We start from the raw sequence: 20,000 nt of genomic DNA on the forward strand, positions 1-20,000 counted from the left end.
GTAGAAATCAGTAACCAAGCGCATTTTTGAATTGGTTACTGATTTCTCCGTTCGAGTTGCGGCTGCAGTTGGCTTCAAATAGTGGTGGGGGCTTAATTATCGCCGAGGGGAGCATGTCCCGGTGGTGTGGCCGAGGATGGAGTGCCTTTTGAAGGGGGTGTTTCTGAATTTGGACCCTTTTTGAGTTGCATGGCCGGATGGGTGTGGTTTTGAAGGGTGTGTCTGTCTGGAGTGGCACCGGCGTTGGTGTGAGGCTGAGGGTGGGCGTTCGGTTCCTGGTTAGGGATAGGGAAAGGGTGAGACTTAGCTTTAGTGCTCGTGCCCCCGATTTTGGTAATGTTTGACGTCAATTTTCCAAGGAGGCGAATGCAAGGCTTCAGAGGGACTTTGAGTGTTCGGGGGCGGGGTAGCTCAGCCGGATTTGCCCCGGCGGTTCTGCGGACGGTGTTGACTTCGAGGGCGGACCGGCCCCCGTGTTCAGTCCGAATATCGTGCATTGTTAACGGCGGGAAGTGTTCCAAAAGGGAATGGGATTGAATGTGACTGCTGAAGCCGACTTTGAGACCTGTAACGCGGGTAGCTCAGCCGGATTTGACCCGGCGGTTCTGGCGACGGTCTCGCCTTCGAGGGGGGAGCGCCCCGCGTGTTCAGGCCGAATTTTGTGCATTTCCATCGGCGGGAAGAGGTCCAAACGGGAATGGGATTGAATGTGACTGCTGAAGCCGACATTGAGACCTCTAACGCGGGTAGCTCGGCCGGATTTGACCCGGCGGTTCTGCCGAAGGTCTCACCTTCGAGGGGGGAGCGTCCCGCGTGTTCAGGCCGAATATCGTGCATTGTTAACGGCGGGAAGTGTTCCAAAAGGGAATGGGATTGAATGTGACTGCTGAAGCCGACATTGAGACCTCTAACGCGGGTAGCTCGGCCGGATTTGACCCGGCGGTTCTGGCGACGGTCTCGCCTTCGAGGGGGGAGCGTCCCGCGTGTTCAGGCCGAATTTTGTGCATTTCCATCGGCGGGAAGAGGTCCAAACGGGAATGGGACTGAATGTGACTGCTGAAGCCGACATTGAGACCTCTAACGCGGGTAGCTCGGCCGGATTTGACCCGGCGGTTCTGCCGAAGGTCTCACCTTCGAGGGGGGAGCGTCCCGCGTGTTCAGGCCGAATTTTGTGCATTTCCATCGGCGGGAAGAGGTCCAAACGGGAATGGGATTGAATGTGACTGCTGAAGCCGACATTGAGACCTCTAACGCGGGTAGCTCGGCCGGATTTGACCCGGCGGTTCTGCCGAAGGTCTCACCTTCGAGGGGGGAGCGCCCACCGTGTACAGGCCGATTTTCATGCATTTCCAACCGTGGGAAGGGGTCCGAAAGGGGATGGGGGTGAACGTGACTGCTCAACCCGACTTTGAGACCTGTAACGCGGGTAGCTCAGCCGGATTTGACCCGGCGGTTCTGGCGACGGTCTCGCCTTCGAGGGGGGAGCGTCCCGCGTGTTCAGGCCGAATTTTGTGCATTTCCATCGGCGGGAAGAGGTCCAAACGGGAATGGGATTGAATGTGACTGCTGAAGCCGACATTGAGACCTCTAACGCGGGTAGCTCGGCCGGATTTGACCCGGCGGTTCTGCCGAAGGTCTCACCTTCGAGGGGGGAGCGTCCCGCGTGTTCAGGCCGAATTTTGTGCATTTCCATCGGCGGGAAGAGGTCCAAACGGGAATGGGATTGAATGTGACTGCTGAAGCCGACATTGAGACCTCTAACGCGGGTAGCTCGGCCGGATTTGACCCGGCGGTTCTGCCGAAGGTCTCACCTTCGAGGGGGGAGCGCCCACCGTGTACAGGCCGATTTTCATGCATTTCCAACCGTGGGAAGGGGTCCGAAAGGGGATGGGGGTGAACGTGACTGCTCAACCCGACTTTGAGACCTGTAACGCGGGTAGCTCAGCCGGATTTGACCCGGCGGTTCTGGCGACGGTCTCGCCTTCGAGGGGGGAGCGCCCCGCGTGTTCAGGCCGAATTTTGTGCATTTCCATCGGCGGGAAGAGGTCCAAACGGGAATGGGATTGAATGTGACTGCTGAAGCCGACATTGAGACCTCTAACGCGGGTAGCTCGGCAGGATTTGACCCGGCGGTTCTGCCGAAGGTCTCACCTTCGAGGGGGGAGCGCCCACCGTGTACAGGCCGATTTTCATGCATTTCCAACCGTGGGAAGGGGGCCGAAAGGGGATGGGGGTGAATGTGACTGCTCAACCCGACTTTGAGGCATCTAACCCGGGTAGCTCAGCCGGGTTTGACCCGGCGGTTCTGCCGACTGCCTCGCCTTCGAGGGGGGAGCGTCCCCCGTGTACAGGCCGATTTTCATGCATTTCGAACCGTGGGAAGTGGCCCAAAAGGGGATGGGGGTGAATGTGACTGCTCAACCCGACTTTGGCGCTTCCGAGCCGGGTAGCTCAGCCGGGTTTGACCCGGCGGTTCTGCCGACGGTCTCGTCTTCGAGGCGGGTGCCTCCCCCGTGTACAGGCCGATTTTCATGCATTTCGTACCGTGGGAAGTGGTCCAAAAGGGAATGGGGGTGGACGTGACTGCTCATACCGACATCGAGACTTGTAAGCCGTGTAGCTCGGCCGGGTTTGATCCGGCGGGTCTGCCGACGGTCTCGTCTTCGAGAGGGGGGCCTCCCCCGTGTACAGGCCGATTTTCGTGCATTTCCAACGGTGGGAAGAGGTTCAAAAGGGGATGGGGGTGAATGTGACTGCTCAACCCGACTCTGAGGCTTCTAACCCGGGTAGCTCGGCCGGGTTTGACCCGGCGGTTCTGCCGTCGGTCTCGCCTTCGAGAGGGGCGCCTCCCCCGTGTACAGGCCGATTTTCGTGCATTTCCAACGGTGGGAAGAGGTTCAAAAGGGGATGGGGGTGAATGTGACTGCTCAACCCGACTCTGAGGCTTCTAACCCGGGTAGCCCGGCCGGGTTTGACCCGGCGGTTCTGCCGTCGGTCTCGCCTTCGAGGGCGGAGCCTCCCCCGTGTACAGGCCGATTTTCGTGCATTTCAAACCGTGGGAAGCGGTCCAAAAGGGGATGGGAGTGAATGTGACTGCTCATACCGACCTTGGCGCTTCCGACCCGGGTAGCTCAGCCGGGTTTGACCCGGCGGTTCTGCCGACGGTCTCGCCTTCGAGGGGGGAGCGTCCCCCGTGTTCAGGCCGAATTTTGTGCATTTCGAACCGTGGGAAGTTGCCCAAAAGTCGATGGGAGTGAATGTGACTGCTCAACCCGACTTTGGCGCTTCCGAGCCGGGTAGCTCAGCCGGGTTTGACCCGGCGGTTCTGCCGACGGTTTCGTCTTCGAGGCGGGTGCCTCCCCCGTGTACAGGCCGATTTTCATGCATTTCGTACCGTGGGAAGTGGTCCAAAATGGAATAGGGGTGGACGTGACTGCTCATACCGACATTGAGACTTGTAAGCCGTGTAGCTCGGCCGGGTTTGATCCGGCGGGTCTGCCGACGGTCTCGTCTTCGAGGCGGGTGCCTCCCCCGTGTACAGGCCGATTTTCGTGCATTTCGAACCGTGGGAAGTGGTCCAAAAGGGGATGGGGGTGGACGTGACTGCTCAACCCGACTTTGAGGCTTCTAACCCGGATAGCTCGGCCGGGTTTGACCCGGCGGTTCTGCCGACGGTCTCGTCATCGAGGGGGGAGCCTCCCCCGTGTCCAGGCCGATTTTCGTGCATTTCCAACCGTGGGAAGTGGTCCAAAAGGGAATGGGGGTGGACGTGACTGCTCAACCCGGCTTTGAGACTTGTAAGCCGGGTAGCTCAGCCGGGTTTGACCCGGCGGTTCTGCCGACGGTCCCGCCTTCGAGGGCGGACCCTCCCCCGTGTACAGGCCGATTTTCGTGCATTTCCAACGGTGGGAAGAGGTTCAAAAGGGGATGGGGGTGAATGTGACTGCTCAACCCGACTCTGAGGCTTCTAACCCGGGTAGCCCGGCCGGGTTTGACCCGGCGGTTCTGCCGTCGGTCTCGCCTTCGAGGGCGGAGCCTCCCCCGTGTACAGGCCGATTTTCGTGCATTTCAAACCGTGGGAAGCGGTCCAAAAGGGGATGGGAGTGAATGTGACTGCTCATACCGACCTTGGCGCTTCCGACCCGGGTAGCTCAGCCGGGTTTGACCCGGCGGTTCTGCCGACGGTCTCGCCTTCGAGGGGGGAGCGTCCCCCGTGTTCAGGCCGAATTTTGTGCATTTCGAACCGTGGGAAGTTGCCCAAAAGTCGATGGGAGTGAATGTGACTGCTCAACCCGACTTTGGCGCTTCCGAGCCGGGTAGCTCAGCCGGGTTTGACCCGGCGGTTCTGCCGACGGTCTCGTCTTCGAGGCGGGTGCCTCCCCCGTGTACAGGCCGATTTTCATGCATTTCGTACCGTGGGAAGTGGTCCAAAAGGGAATAGGGGTGGACGTGACTGCTCATACCGACATTGAGACTTGTAAGCCGTGTAGCTCGGCCGGGTTTGATCCGGCGGGTCTGCCGACGGTCTCGTCTTCGAGGCGGGTGCCTCCCCCGTGTACAGGCCGATTTTCGTGCATTTCGAACCGTGGGAAGTGGTCCAAAAGGGGATGGGGGTGGACGTGACTGCTCAACCCGACTTTGAGGCTTCTAACCCGGATAGCTCAGCCGGGTTTGACCCGGCGGTTCTGCCGACGGTCTCGCCTTCGAGGGGGGAGCCTCCCCCGTGTACAGGCCGATTTTCGTGCATTTCGAACCGTGGGAAGTGGCCCAAAAGGGGATGGGAGTGAATGTGACTGCTCAACCCGACTTTGGCGCTTCCGAGCCGGGTAGCTCAGCCGGGTTTGACCCGGCGGTTCTGCCGACGGTCTCGTCTTCGAGGCGGGTGCCTCCCCCGTGTACAGGCCGATTTTCATGCATTTCGTACCGTGGGAAGTGGTCCAAAAGGGAATGGGGGTGGACGTGACTGCTCATACCGACATCGAGACTTGTAAGCCGTGTAGCTCGGCCGGGTTTGATCCGGCGGGTCTGCCGACGGTCTCGTCTTCGAGAGGGGGGCCTCCCCCGTGTACAGGCCGATTTTCGTGCATTTCCAACGGTGGGAAGAGGTTCAAAAGGGGATGGGGGTGAATGTGACTGCTCAACCCGACTCTGAGGCTTCTAACCCGGGTAGCTCGGCCGGGTTTGATCCGGCGGTTCTGCCGACGGTCTCGTCTTCGAGGCCGGTGCCTCCCCCGTGTACAGGCCGATTTTCGTGCATTTCCAACGGTGGGAAGTGGTCCAAAAGGGAATGGGGGTGGACGTGTCTGCTCATACCGACTTTGAGACTTGTAAGCCGGGTAGCTCAGCCGGGTTTGTTCCGGCGGTTCTGCCGACGGTCTCGTCATCGAGGGGGGAGCCTCCCCCGTGTCCAGGCCGATTTTCATGCATTTCCAACCGTGGGAAGTGGTCCAAAAGGGAATGGGGGTGAATGTGACTGCTCATACCGACTTTGAGACTTTTAAGCCGGGTAGCTCAGCCGGGTTTGACCCGGCGGTTCTGCCGACGGCCTCGCCTTCGAGGGGGGAGCGTCCCCCGTGTTCAGGCCGAATTTTGTGCATTTCGAACCGTGGGAAGTTGCCCAAAAGTCGATGGGAGTGAATGTGACTGCTCAACCCGACTTTGAGACTTGTAAGCCGGGTAGCTCAGCCGGGTTTGACCCGGCGGTTCTGCCGACGGTCTCGTCTTCGAGGCGGGTGCCTCCCCCGTGTACAGGCCGATTTTCATGCATTTCGTACCGTGGGAAGCGGTCCAAAAGGGGATGGGAGTGAACGTGACTGCTCATACCGACTTTGGCGCTTCCGAGCCGGGTAGCTCAGCCGGGTTTGACCCGGCGGTTCTGCCGACGGTCTCGTCTTCGAGGCGGGTGCCTCTCCCGTGTACAGGCCGATTTTCGTGCATTTCCAACCGTGGGAAGTGGTCCAAAAGGGAATGGGGGTGGACGTGACTGCTCAACCCGGCTTTGAGACTTGTAAGCCGGGTAGCTCAGCCGGGTTTGACCCGGCGGTTCTGCCGACGGTCCCGCCTTCGAGGGCGGACCCTCCCCCGTGTACAGGCCGATTTTCGTGCATTTCCAACGGTGGGAAGAGGTCCAAAAGGGGATGGGAGTGAACGTGACTGCTCAACCCGACTCTGAGGCTTCTAACCCGGGTAGCTCGGCCGGGTTTGACCCGTCGATTCTGCCGATGGTCTCGTTTTGGAGGGGGGAGCCTCCCCCGTGTTCAGTCCGATTTTCGTGCATTTCGAACCGTGGGAAGCGGCCCAAAAGGGGATGGGAGTGAATGTGACTGCTCATACCGACTTTGGCGCTTCCGAGCCTGGTAGCTCAGCCGGGTTTGATCCGGCGGTTCTGCCGACGGTCTCGTCTTCGAGGCGGCTCCCTCCCCCGTGTACAGGCCGATTTTCATGCATTTCGTACCGTGGGAAGTGGTCCAAAAGGGAATGGGGGTGGACGTGACTGCTCATACCGACATCGAGACTTGTAAGCCGTGTAGCTCGGCCGGGTTTGATCCGGCGGGTCTGCCGACGGTCTCGTCTTCGAGAGGGGGGCCTCCCCCGTGTACAGGCCGATTTTCGTGCATTTCCAACGGTGGGAAGAGGTTCAAAAGGGGATGGGGGTGAATGTGACTGCTCAACCCGACTCTGAGGCTTCTAACCCGGGTAGCTCGGCCGGGTTTGATCCGGCGGTTCTGCCGACGGTCTCGTCTTCGAGGCCGGTGCCTCCCCCGTGTACAGGCCGATTTTCGTGCATTTCCAACGGTGGGAAGTGGTCCAAAAGGGAATGGGGGTGGACGTGTCTGCTCATACCGACTTTGAGACTTGTAAGCCGGGTAGCTCAGCCGGGTTTGTTCCGGCGGTTCTGCCGACGGTCTCGTCATCGAGGGGGGAGCCTCCCCCGTGTCCAGGCCGATTTTCATGCATTTCCAACCGTGGGAAGTGGTCCAAAAGGGAATGGGGGTGAATGTGACTGCTCATACCGACTTTGAGACTTTTAAGCCGGGTAGCTCAGCCGGGTTTGACCCGGCGGTTCTGCCGACGGCCTCGCCTTCGAGGGGGGAGCGTCCCCCGTGTTCAGGCCGAATTTTGTGCATTTCGAACCGTGGGAAGTTGCCCAAAAGTCGATGGGAGTGAATGTGACTGCTCAACCCGACTTTGAGACTTGTAAGCCGGGTAGCTCAGCCGGGTTTGACCCGGCGGTTCTGCCGACGGTCTCGTCTTCGAGGCGGGTGCCTCCCCCGTGTACAGGCCGATTTTCATGCATTTCGTACCGTGGGAAGCGGTCCAAAAGGGGATGGGAGTGAACGTGACTGCTCATACCGACTTTGGCGCTTCCGAGCCGGGTAGCTCAGCCGGGTTTGACCCGGCGGTTCTGCCGACGGTCTCGTCTTCGAGGCGGGTGCCTCTCCCGTGTACAGGCCGATTTTCGTGCATTTCCAACCGTGGGAAGTGGTCCAAAAGGGAATGGGGGTGGACGTGACTGCTCAACCCGGCTTTGAGACTTGTAAGCCGGGTAGCTCAGCCGGGTTTGACCCGGCGGTTCTGCCGACGGTCCCGCCTTCGAGGGCGGACCCTCCCCCGTGTACAGGCCGATTTTCGTGCATTTCCAACGGTGGGAAGAGGTCCAAAAGGGGATGGGAGTGAACGTGACTGCTCAACCCGACTCTGAGGCTTCTAACCCGGGTAGCTCGGCCGGGTTTGACCCGTCGATTCTGCCGATGGTCTCGTTTTGGAGGGGGGAGCCTCCCCCGTGTTCAGTCCGATTTTCGTGCATTTCGAACCGTGGGAAGCGGCCCAAAAGGGGATGGGAGTGAATGTGACTGCTCATACCGACTTTGGCGCTTCCGAGCCTGGTAGCTCAGCCGGGTTTGATCCGGCGGTTCTGCCGACGGTCTCGTCTTCGAGGCGGCTCCCTCCCCCGTGTACAGGCCGATTTTCATGCATTTCGTACCGTGGGAAGTGGTCCAAAAGGGAATGGGGGTGGACGTGACTGCTCATACCGACATCGAGACTTGTAAGCCGTGTAGCTCGGCCGGGTTTGATCCGTCGGGTCTGCCGACGGTCTCGTCTTCGAGAGGGGGGCCTCCCCCGTGTACAGGCCGATTTTCGTGCATTTCCAACGGTGGGAAGAGGTTCAAAAGGGGATGGGGGTGAATGTGACTGCTCAACCCGACTCTGAGGCTTCTAACCCGGGTAGCTCGGCCGGGTTTGATCCGGCGGTTCTGCCGACGGTCTCGTCTTCGAGGCCGGTGCCTCCCCCGTGTACAGGCCGATTTTCGTGCATTTCCAACGGTGGGAAGTGGTCCAAAAGGGAATGGGGGTGGACGTGTCTGCTCATACCGACTTTGAGACTTGTAAGCCGGGTAGCTCAGCCGGGTTTGTTCCGGCGGTTCTGCCGACGGTCTCGTCATCGAGGGGGGAGCCTCCCCCGTGTCCAGGCCGATTTTCATGCATTTCCAACCGTGGGAAGTGGTCCAAAAGGGAATGGGGGTGAATGTGACTGCTCATACCGACTTTGAGACTTTTAAGCCGGGTAGCTCAGCCGGGTTTGACCCGGCGGTTCTGCCGACGGCCTCGCCTTCGAGGGGGGAGCGTCCCCCGTGTTCAGGCCGAATTTTGTGCATTTCGAACCGTGGGAAGTTGCCCAAAAGTCGATGGGAGTGAATGTGACTGCTCAACCCGACTTTGAGACTTGTAAGCCGGGTAGCTCAGCCGGGTTTGACCCGGCGGTTCTGCCGACGGTCTCGTCTTCGAGGCGGGTGCCTCCCCCGTGTACAGGCCGATTTTCATGCATTTCGTACCGTGGGAAGCGGTCCAAAAGGGGATGGGAGTGAACGTGACTGCTCATACCGACTTTGGCGCTTCCGAGCCGGGTAGCTCAGCCGGGTTTGACCCGGCGGTTCTGCCGACGGTCTCGTCTTCGAGGCGGGTGCCTCTCCCGTGTACAGGCCGATTTTCGTGCATTTCCAACCGTGGGAAGTGGTCCAAAAGGGAATGGGGGTGGACGTGACTGCTCAACCCGGCTTTGAGACTTGTAAGCCGGGTAGCTCAGCCGGGTTTGACCCGGCGGTTCTGCCGACGGTCCCGCCTTCGAGGGCGGACCCTCCCCCGTGTACAGGCCGATTTTCGTGCATTTCCAACGGTGGGAAGAGGTCCAAAAGGGGATGGGAGTGAACGTGACTGCTCAACCCGACTCTGAGGCTTCTAACCCGGGTAGCTCGGCCGGGTTTGACCCGTCGATTCTGCCGATGGTCTCGTTTTGGAGGGGGGAGCCTCCCCCGTGTTCAGTCCGATTTTCGTGCATTTCGAACCGTGGGAAGCGGCCCAAAAGGGGATGGGAGTGAATGTGACTGCTCATACCGACTTTGGCGCTTCCGAGCCTGGTAGCTCAGCCGGGTTTGATCCGGCGGTTCTGCCGACGGTCTCGTCTTCGAGGCGGCTCCCTCCCCCGTGTACAGGCCGATTTTCATGCATTTCGTACCGTGGGAAGTGGTCCAAAAGGGAATGGGGGTGGACGTGACTGCTCATACCGACATCGAGACTTGTAAGCCGTGTAGCTCGGCCGGGTTTGATCCGTCGGGTCTGCCGACGGTCTCGTCTTCGAGAGGGGGGCCTCCCCCGTGTACAGGCCGATTTTCGTGCATTTCCAACGGTGGGAAGAGGTTCAAAAGGGGATGGGGGTGAATGTGACTGCTCAACCCGACTCTGAGGCTTCTAACCCGGGTAGCTCGGCCGGGTTTGATCCGGCGGTTCTGCCGACGGTCTCGTCTTCGAGGCCGGTGCCTCCCCCGTGTACAGGCCGATTTTCGTGCATTTCCAACGGTGGGAAGTGGTCCAAAAGGGAATGGGGGTGGACGTGTCTGCTCATACCGACTTTGAGACTTGTAAGCCGGGTAGCTCAGCCGGGTTTGTTCCGGCGGTTCTGCCGACGGTCTCGTCATCGAGGGGGGAGCCTCCCCCGTGTCCAGGCCGATTTTCATGCATTTCCAACCGTGGGAAGTGGTCCAAAAGGGAATGGGGGTGAATGTGACTGCTCATACCGACTTTGAGACTTTTAAGCCGGGTAGCTCAGCCGGGTTTGACCCGGCGGTTCTGCCGACGGCCTCGCCTTCGAGGGGGGAGCGTCCCCCGTGTTCAGGCCGAATTTTGTGCATTTCGAACCGTGGGAAGTTGCCCAAAAGTCGATGGGAGTGAATGTGACTGCTCAACCCGACTTTGAGACTTGTAAGCCGGGTAGCTCAGCCGGGTTTGACCCGGCGGTTCTGCCGACGGTCTCGTCTTCGAGGCGGGTGCCTCCCCCGTGTACAGGCCGATTTTCATGCATTTCGTACCGTGGGAAGCGGTCCAAAAGGGGATGGGAGTGAACGTGACTGCTCATACCGACTTTGGCGCTTCCGAGCCGGGTAGCTCAGCCGGGTTTGACCCGGCGGTTCTGCCGACGGTCTCGTCTTCGAGGCGGGTGCCTCTCCCGTGTACAGGCCGATTTTCGTGCATTTCCAACCGTGGGAAGTGGTCCAAAAGGGAATGGGGGTGGACGTGACTGCTCAACCCGGCTTTGAGACTTGTAAGCCGGGTAGCTCAGCCGGGTTTGACCCGGCGGTTCTGCCGACGGTCCCGCCTTCGAGGGCGGACCCTCCCCCGTGTACAGGCCGATTTTCGTGCATTTCCAACGGTGGGAAGAGGTCCAAAAGGGGATGGGAGTGAACGTGACTGCTCAACCCGACTCTGAGGCTTCTAACCCGGGTAGCTCGGCCGGGTTTGACCCGTCGATTCTGCCGATGGTCTCGTTTTGGAGGGGGGAGCCTCCCCCGTGTTCAGTCCGATTTTCGTGCATTTCGAACCGTGGGAAGCGGCCCAAAAGGGGATGGGAGTGAATGTGACTGCTCATACCGACTTTGGCGCTTCCGAGCCTGGTAGCTCAGCCGGGTTTGATCCGGCGGTTCTGCCGACGGTCTCGTCTTCGAGGCGGCTCCCTCCCCCGTGTACAGGCCGATTTTCATGCATTTCGTACCGTGGGAAGTGGTCCAAAAGGGAATGGGGGTGGACGTGACTGCTCATACCGACATCGAGACTTGTAAGCCGTGTAGCTCGGCCGGGTTTGATCCGTCGGGTCTGCCGACGGTCTCGTCTTCGAGAGGGGGGCCTCCCCCGTGTACAGGCCGATTTTCGTGCATTTCCAACGGTGGGAAGAGGTTCAAAAGGGGATGGGGGTGAATGTGACTGCTCAACCCGACTCTGAGGCTTCTAACCCGGGTAGCTCGGCCGGGTTTGATCCGGCGGTTCTGCCGACGGTCTCGTCTTCGAGGCCGGTGCCTCCCCCGTGTACAGGCCGATTTTCGTGCATTTCCAACGGTGGGAAGTGGTCCAAAAGGGAATGGGGGTGGACGTGTCTGCTCATACCGACTTTGAGACTTGTAAGCCGGGTAGCTCAGCCGGGTTTGTTCCGGCGGTTCTGCCGACGGTCTCGTCATCGAGGGGGGAGCCTCCCCCGTGTCCAGGCCGATTTTCATGCATTTCCAACCGTGGGAAGTGGTCCAAAAGGGAATGGGGGTGAATGTGACTGCTCATACCGACTTTGAGACTTTTAAGCCGGGTAGCTCAGCCGGGTTTGACCCGGCGGTTCTGCCGACGGCCTCGCCTTCGAGGGGGGAGCGTCCCCCGTGTTCAGGCCGAATTTTGTGCATTTCGAACCGTGGGAAGTTGCCCAAAAGTCGATGGGAGTGAATGTGACTGCTCAACCCGACTTTGAGACTTGTAAGCCGGGTAGCTCAGCCGGGTTTGACCCGGCGGTTCTGCCGACGGTCTCGTCTTCGAGGCGGGTGCCTCCCCCGTGTACAGGCCGATTTTCATGCATTTCGTACCGTGGGAAGCGGTCCAAAAGGGGATGGGAGTGAACGTGACTGCTCATACCGACTTTGGCGCTTCCGAGCCGGGTAGCTCAGCCGGGTTTGACCCGGCGGTTCTGCCGACGGTCTCGTCTTCGAGGCGGGTGCCTCTCCCGTGTACAGGCCGATTTTCGTGCATTTCCAACCGTGGGAAGTGGTCCAAAAGGGAATGGGGGTGGACGTGACTGCTCAACCCGGCTTTGAGACTTGTAAGCCGGGTAGCTCAGCCGGGTTTGACCCGGCGGTTCTGCCGACGGTCCCGCCTTCGAGGGCGGACCCTCCCCCGTGTACAGGCCGATTTTCGTGCATTTCCAACGGTGGGAAGAGGTCCAAAAGGGGATGGGAGTGAACGTGACTGCTCAACCCGACTCTGAGGCTTCTAACCCGGGTAGCTCGGCCGGGTTTGACCCGTCGATTCTGCCGATGGTCTCGTTTTGGAGGGGGGAGCCTCCCCCGTGTTCAGTCCGATTTTCGTGCATTTCGAACCGTGGGAAGCGGCCCAAAAGGGGATGGGAGTGAATGTGACTGCTCATACCGACTTTGGCGCTTCCGAGCCTGGTAGCTCAGCCGGGTTTGATCCGGCGGTTCTGCCGACGGTCTCGTCTTCGAGGCGGCTCCCTCCCCCGTGTACAGGCCGATTTTCATGCATTTCCAACGGTGGGAACAGGTTCAAAAGGGGATGGGAGTGATTGTGACTGCTCAACCCGACTCTAGGGCTTCTAACCCGGGTAGCCCGGCCGGGTTTGACCCGGCGGTTCTGCCGACGGTCTCGTCTTCGAGGCGGGTGCCTCCCCCGTGTACAGGCCGATTTTCATGCATTTCGTACCGTGGGAAGTGGTCCAAAAGGGAATGGGGGTGGACGTGTCTGCTCATACCGACTTTGAGACTTGTAAGCCGGGTAGCTCAGCCGGGTTTGTTCCGGCGGGTCTGCCGACGGTCTCGTCTTCGAGAGGGGGGGGGCCTCCCCCGTGTACAGGCCGATTTTCGTGCATTTCCAACGGTGGGAACAGGTTCAAAAGGGGATGGGAGTGAATGTGACTGCTCAACCCGACTCTGAGGCTTCTAACCCGGGTAGCTCGGCCGGGTTTGACCCGGCGGTTCTGCCGTCGGTCTCGCCTTCGAGAGGGGCGCCTCCCCCGTGTACAGGCCGATTTTCGTGCATTTCCAACGGTGGGAACAGGTTCAAAAGGGGATGGGGGTGAATGCGACTGCTCAACCCGACTCTGAGGCTTCTAACCCGGGTAGCTCAGCCGGGTTTGACCCGGCGGGTCTGCCGACGGTCTCGTCTTCGAGGCGGGTGCCTCCCCCGTATACAGGCCGATTTTCATGCATTTCGAACCGTGTGAAGTGGTCCAAAAGGGAATGGGGGTGGACGTGTCTGCTCATACCGACTTTGAGACTTGTAAGCCGGGTAGCTCAGCCGGGTTTGTTCCGGCGGTTCTGCCGACGGTCTCGTCTTCGAGGCGGGTGCCTCCCCCGTGTACAGGCCGATTTTCGTGCATTTGCAACGGTGGGAAGTTGCCCAAAAGTCGATGGGAGTGAATGTGACTGCTCAACCCGACTCTGAGGCTTCTAACCCGGGTAGCTCGGCCGGGTTTGACCCGGCGGTTCTGCCGACGGTCTCGTCTTCGAGGCGGGTGCCTCCCCCGTGTACAGGCCGATGTTCGTGCATTTCGAACCGTGGGAAGTGGTCTAAAAGTCGATGGGAGTGAACGTGACTGCTCAACCCGACTTTGAGACTTGTAAGCCGGGTAGCTCAGCCAGGTTTGACCCGGCGGTTCTGCCGACGGTCTCGCCTTCGAGGGCGGACCCTCCCCCGTGTACAGGCCGGTTTTCGTGCATTTCGAACCGTGGGAAGTGATCCAAAAGGGAATGGGGGTGAACGTGACTGCCCAACCCGGCTTTGAGACTTGTAAGCCGGGTAGCTCAGCCGGGTTGGACCCGGCGGTTCTGCCGACGGTCTCGACTTCGAGGCGGGTGCCTCCCCCGTGTACAGGCCGATTTTCATGCATTTGCAACGGTGGGAAGTTGCCCAAAAGTCGATGGGAGTGAATGTGACTGCTCAACCCGACTTCGAGACTTGTAAGCCGGGTAGCTCAGCCGGGTTTGACCCGGCGGTTCTGCCGACGGTCTCGCCTTCGAGGGGGGAGCCTCCCCCGTGTACAGGCCGATTTTCGTGCATTTCCAACGGTGGGAACAGGTTCAAAAGGGGATGGGAGTGATTGTGACTGCTCAACCCGACTCTAGGGCTTCTAACCCGGGTAGCCCGGCCGGGTTTGACCCGGCGGTTCTGCCGACGGTCTCGTCTTCGAGGCGGGTGACACCCCCGTATACAGGCCGATTTTCATGCATTTCGAACCGTGGGAAGTGGTCCAAAAGGGAATGGGGGTGGACGTGTCTGCTCATACCGACTTTGAGACTTGTAAGCCGGGTAGCTCAGCCGGGTTTGATCCGGCGGTTCTGCCGACGGTCTCGCCTTCGAGGGGGGAGCCTCCCCCGTGTTCAGTCCGATTTCCATGCATTTCCAACCGTGGGAAGTTGCCCAAAAGGGGATGGGAGTGAATGTGACTGCTCAACCCGACTTTGGCGCTTCCGAGCCGGGTAGCTCAGCCGGGTTTGACCCGGCGGTTCTGCCGACGGTCTCGTCTTCGAGGCGGGTGCCTCCCCCGTGTACAGGCCGATTTTCATGCATTTGGAACCGTGGGAAGTGGTCCAAAAGGGAATGGGGGTGGACGTGACTGCTCATACCGACTTTGAGACTTGTAAGCCGGGTAGCTCAGCCGGGTTTGACCCGGCGGTTCTGCCGACGGTCTCGCCTTCGAGGGGGGAGCCTCCCCCGTGTTCAGTCCGATTTTCGTGCATTTCCCACGGTGGGAAATGGTATCTTTCATTACGGGGACAAGGGTCTGAAGCGGTGAAGTCAGTAACCGGCATAGTTAAGGAAAGGGTTCGAATTTTCTCAACAGTACGAAAAAAGTGAGCAGGGAAGCTAGAGAAGGTGTCAGTGAGTCCCAAACGAGTGAACCGCAAAACTTAGGGAAATGCCCGAAAGCGTTTTAAAGGGTGAAATCGGGAACGAGGAAATGATGGGAAAGTGCCTGAAAGTGCTAAATGAGTAAACAGAAAAACGAAGAAAAATGTTTGAAAAGAAGAAGTGAGTAACCAGGAAAACTTAGAAAAATGTTCAAAACGAAGAAATCAGTAACCAGGAAAACTTAGAAAAATGATCAAAAAGAAGAAATGAGTAACCAGGAAAACTTAGAAAAATGTTTAAAAAGAAGAAATCAGTAACCAGGAAAACTTAGGAAAATGTTTAAAAAGAAGAAGTGAGTAACCAGAAAAACTTAGAAAAATGTTTAAAAAGAAGAAATCAGTAACCAGAAAAACTGCGAAAAATGTTTAAAAAGAAGAAATCAGTAACCAGGAAAACTTAGAAAAATGATCAAAAAGAAGAAATGAGTAACCAGGAAAACTTAGAAAAATGTTTAAAAAGAAGAAATCAGTAACCAGGAAAACTTAGGAAAATGTTTAAAAAGAAGAAGTGAGTAACCAGAAAAACTTAGAAAAATGTTTAAAAAGAAGAAATCAGTAACCAGAAAAACTGCGAAAAATGTTTAAAAAGAAGAAATCAGTAACCAGACAAACTGCGAAAAATGTTTAAAAAGAAGAAATCAGTAACCAGGAAAACTTAGAAAAATGTTTAAAAAGAAGAAGTGAGTAACCAGAAAAACTTAGAAAAATGTTTAAAAAGAAGAAATCAGTAACCAGAAAAACTGCGAAAAATGTTTAAAAAGAAGAAATCAGTAACCAGGAAAACTTAGAAAAATGTTTAAAAAGAAGAAATCAGTAACCAGAAAAACTTAGAAAAATGTTTCAAAAGAAGAAGTGAGTAACCAGAAAAACTTAGAAAAATGTTTAAAAAGAAGAAATCAGTAACCAGGAAAACTTAGAAAAATGTTTAAAAAGAAGAAATCAGTAACCAGAAAAACTGCGAAAAATGTTTAAAAAGAAGAAATCAGTAACCAGAAAAACTGCGAAAAATGTTTAAAAAGAAGAAATCAGTAACCAGACAAACTGCGAAAAATGTTTAAAAAGAAGAAATCAGTAACCAGAAAAACTTAGAAAAATGTTTAAAAAGAAGAAATCAGTAACCAGAAAAACTGCGAAAAATGTTTAAAAAGAAGAAATCAGTAACCAGAAAAACTTAGAAAAATGTTTAAAAAGAAGAAGTGAGTAACCAGAAAAACTTAGAAAAATGTTTAAAAAGAAGAAATGAGTAACCAGGAAAACTTAGAAAAATGTTTAAAAAGAAGAAATCAGTAACCAGAAAAACTTAGAAAAATGTTTAAAAAGAAGAAATGAGTAACCAGAAAAACTTAGAAAAATGTTTAAAAAGAAGAAATCAGTAACCAGAAAAACGGCGAAAAATGTTTAAAAAGAAGAAATCAGTAACCAGAAAAACGGCGAAAAATGTTTAAAAAGAAGAAATCAGTAACCAGACAAACTGCGAAAAATGTTTAAAAAGAAGAAATCAGTAACCAGAAAAACTTAGAAAAATGTTTAAAAAGAAGAAATCAGTAACCAGGAAAACTTGGAAAAAAACACTTAGAAAAATTTTCAGCAAAGTGTGAAAAATATTCTAAGTGTCAGCGGAGGAAAATGCTGCAGCATCGGGAAAGATTCGCAAACTTACACCGAACATGTGCTCCGAAGTGCCGGAGGAATTGGGTGAATTGAGCCCGGCAAATGGCCAGCTGTCGTTTTGTGCCTGCAGCCCGAAAACTTTAACTTTGTCTGTCGCGGAAGTCCGGACCGAGAAAAATCCAAACGGTTTTGACCGGACCGAGTTCCAGACCGATGCAGTCAAATTTGGAATTCAGACCCATTCAGTGCCACTTGTAGTTTTTCCGCAGTGAGGTTGGCGGGGTACCCGGAGATATATGGGAACACGATTTTTAGAACAAAATGGCGGCGCGGGACCGTTCTGAAAGGCATCCGAAAAACGGTTCCACGGGCATAGCACTTTAATGACAGGTATGAGTGCATGCCGGAGAGCTCTTGGAAGTCGAATTTTTGACACTTTGTCAATTTTTTGACAGATTTGACAAACTCTTTCTGTCTGTTCTAAGAGTCAGTCAGAGACTTGTGCGGCGGTCTTTTGACACTATTGGAGGGCGGGCAAACCCCACGTTGACTCCGGCCGTCCCTCCACAGGCGCTCGTGTCCAAAATGAAGGCGAGAGACGCGAGTGGCCTGGTTCCCTTGGGTGTTGCCAAGAAGGCTGCGGGCTGACCGTTGCCTGAGCACTCCCTAAAGCCTCTTGTGATGAGAGCAGACCTCGCCTGCCGCACGACCGGCTCTGGGAGTCGTTGGGCCGCTATTTGTGAATAGTCTGGTCCTCCTCTGCCACCCGGACAAGCGCGATGGCTCTGCCGCCCTGCGGTGCTCGTCACCCAGGTTTGGGGAACACGATACTCGTAACAAAAATAAAAGGCGGCTCGGGACCTGCAGGCGAAAGGGGTCCCGTGGTGCTAAGCACGTCGACTTCGGGTCTCGGTGCAAGCCGGAGAGCTCACGGAAGTCTAAAGTTTTCGGCACGTGGTCGAATCTTTTCAAAGGCTTACCCGGCTCTTTCCGTCCATTCTGAGAGTAAGTCAGAGGCCGGTGCGGAGGTCTCTTGACAATCGGAGGGGGTGGTGGCCCTCCGCAGGCGCTCGTGTCGAAAATGAAGGCGAGAGACGCGAGTGGCCTGGTTCCCCTGGGTGTTGCCAGGAAGGCTGCGGGCTGACCCTTGCCTGAGCACTCCCTAAAGCCTCTTGTGATGAGAGCAGACCTCGCGCGCCGCACGACCGGCTCTGGGAGTCGTTGGGCCGCTATCTGTGAATAGTCTGGTCCTCCTCTGCCACCCGGCCAAGTGCGATGGCTCTGCCGCCCTGCGGTGCTCGTCACGCAGGTATGGGGCACACGATGCTCGTAACAGCAAATAAAGGCGGCTCGGGACCTGCAGGCGAAAGGGGTCCCGTGGTGCTTAGCACGTCGACTTCGGGTCTCGGTGCAAGCCGGAGAGCTCACGGAAGTCTAAAGTTTTCGGCACGTGGTCGAATCTTTTGAAAGGCTTACCCGGCTCTTTCCGTCCATTCTGAGAGTCAGTCAGAGGCCGGTGCGGCGGTCTATTGACGACCGGAGGCTCCCATGGGTGTTGCGATGAGGGTGGAGGGCACAGAACCTTGCCTTAGCACTCCCTAATAAAGCCTCTTGTGAAGAGAGCAGACCTCGCGCGCCGCACGACCGGCTCTGGGAGTCGTTGGGCCGCTATCTGTGAATAGTCTGGTCCTCCTCTGCCACCCGGCCAAGTGCGATGGCTCTGCCGCCCTGCGGTGCTCGTCACGCAGGTATGGGGCACACGATGCTCGTAACAGCAAATAAAGGCGGCTCGGGACCTGCAGGCGAAAGGGGTCCCGTGGTGCTTCGCACGTCGACTTCGGGTCTCGGTGCAAGCCGGAGAGCTCACGGAAGTCTAAAGTTTTCGGCACGTGGTCGAATCTTTTGAAAGGCTTACCCGGCTCTTTCCGTCCATTCTGAGAGTCAGTCAGAGGCCGGTGCGGCGGTCTATTGACGACCGGAGGCTCCCATGGGTGTTGCGATGAGGGTGGAGGGCACAGAACCTTGCCTTAGCACTCCCTAATAAAGCCTCTTGTGAAGAGAGCAGACCTCGCGCGCCGCACGACCGGCTCTGGGAGTCGTTGGGCCGCTATCTGTGAATAGTCGGGTCCTCCTCTGCCACCCGGCCAAGTGCGATGGCTCTGCCGCCCTGCGGTGCTCGTCACGCAGGTATGGGGCACACGATGCTCGTAACAGCAAATAAAGGCGGCTCGGGACCTGCAGGCGAAAGGGGTCCCGTGGTGCTTCGCACGTCGACTTCGGGTCTCGGTGCAAGCCGGAGAGCTCACGGAAGTCTAAAGTTTTCGGCACGTGGTCGAATCTTTTGAAAGGCTTACCCGGCTCTTTCCGTCCATTCTGAGAGTCAGTCAGAGGCCGGTGCGGCGGTCTATTGACGACCGGAGGCTCCCATGGGTGTTGCGATGAGGGTGGAGGGCACAGAACCTTGCCTTAGCACTCCCTAATAAAGCCTCTTGTGAAGAGAGCAGACCTCGCGCGCCGCACGACCGGCTCTGGGAGTCGTTGGGCCGCTATCTGTGAATAGTCGGGTCCTCCTCTGCCACCCGGCCAAGTGCGATGGCTCTGCCGCCCTGCGGTGCTCGTCACGCAGGTATGGGGCACACGATGCTCGTAACAGCAAATAAAGGCGGCTCGGGACCTGCAGGCGAAAGGGGTCCCGTGGTGCTTAGCACGTCGACTTCGGGTCTCGGTGCAAGCCGGAGAGCTCACGGAAGTCTAAAGTTTTCGGCACGTGGTCGAATCTTTTGAAAGGCTTACCCGGCTCTTTCCGTCCATTCTGAGAGTCAGTCAGAGGCCGGTGCGGCGGTCTATTGACGACCGGAGGCTCCCATGGGTGTTGCGATGAGGGTGGAGGGCACAGAACCTTGCCTTAGCACTCCCTAATAAAGCCTCTTGTGAAGAGAGCAGACCTCGCGCGCCGCACGACCGGCTCTGGGAGTCGTTGGGCCGCTATCTGTGAATAGTCTGGTCCTCCTCTGCCACCCGGCCAATCGCGATGGCTCTGCCGCCCTGCGGTGCTTATCACGCAGGTTTGGGGCACACGATACTCGTAACAGCAAATTAAAAATAAAGGCGGCTCGGGACCTGCAGGCGAAAGGGGTCCCGGTGCAAGCCGGAGAGCTCACGGAAGTCTAAAGTTTTCGGCACGTGGTCGAATCTTTTGAAAGGCTTACACGGCTCTTTCCGTCCATTCTGAGAGTTAAGTCAGAGGCCTGTGCGGAGGTCTCTCGACGACATGAGGAGTTGGCTAACCCTGGGTGTTGCGATGAGGGTGGAGGCCGCAGAACCTTGCCTTAGCACTCCCTAAAGCCACTTGTGATGAGAGCAGACCTCGCGTGCCGCACCACCGGCTCTGGGAGTCGTTGGGCCGCTATCTGTGAATAGTCTGGTCCTCCTCTGCCA

The sequence above is a fragment of the Chiloscyllium punctatum genome, unplaced genomic scaffold (assembly GCF_047496795.1).
Source record: "Chiloscyllium punctatum isolate Juve2018m unplaced genomic scaffold, sChiPun1.3 scaffold_652, whole genome shotgun sequence".
NCBI classification, from domain to species: Eukaryota; Metazoa; Chordata; class Chondrichthyes; order Orectolobiformes; family Hemiscylliidae; genus Chiloscyllium; species Chiloscyllium punctatum.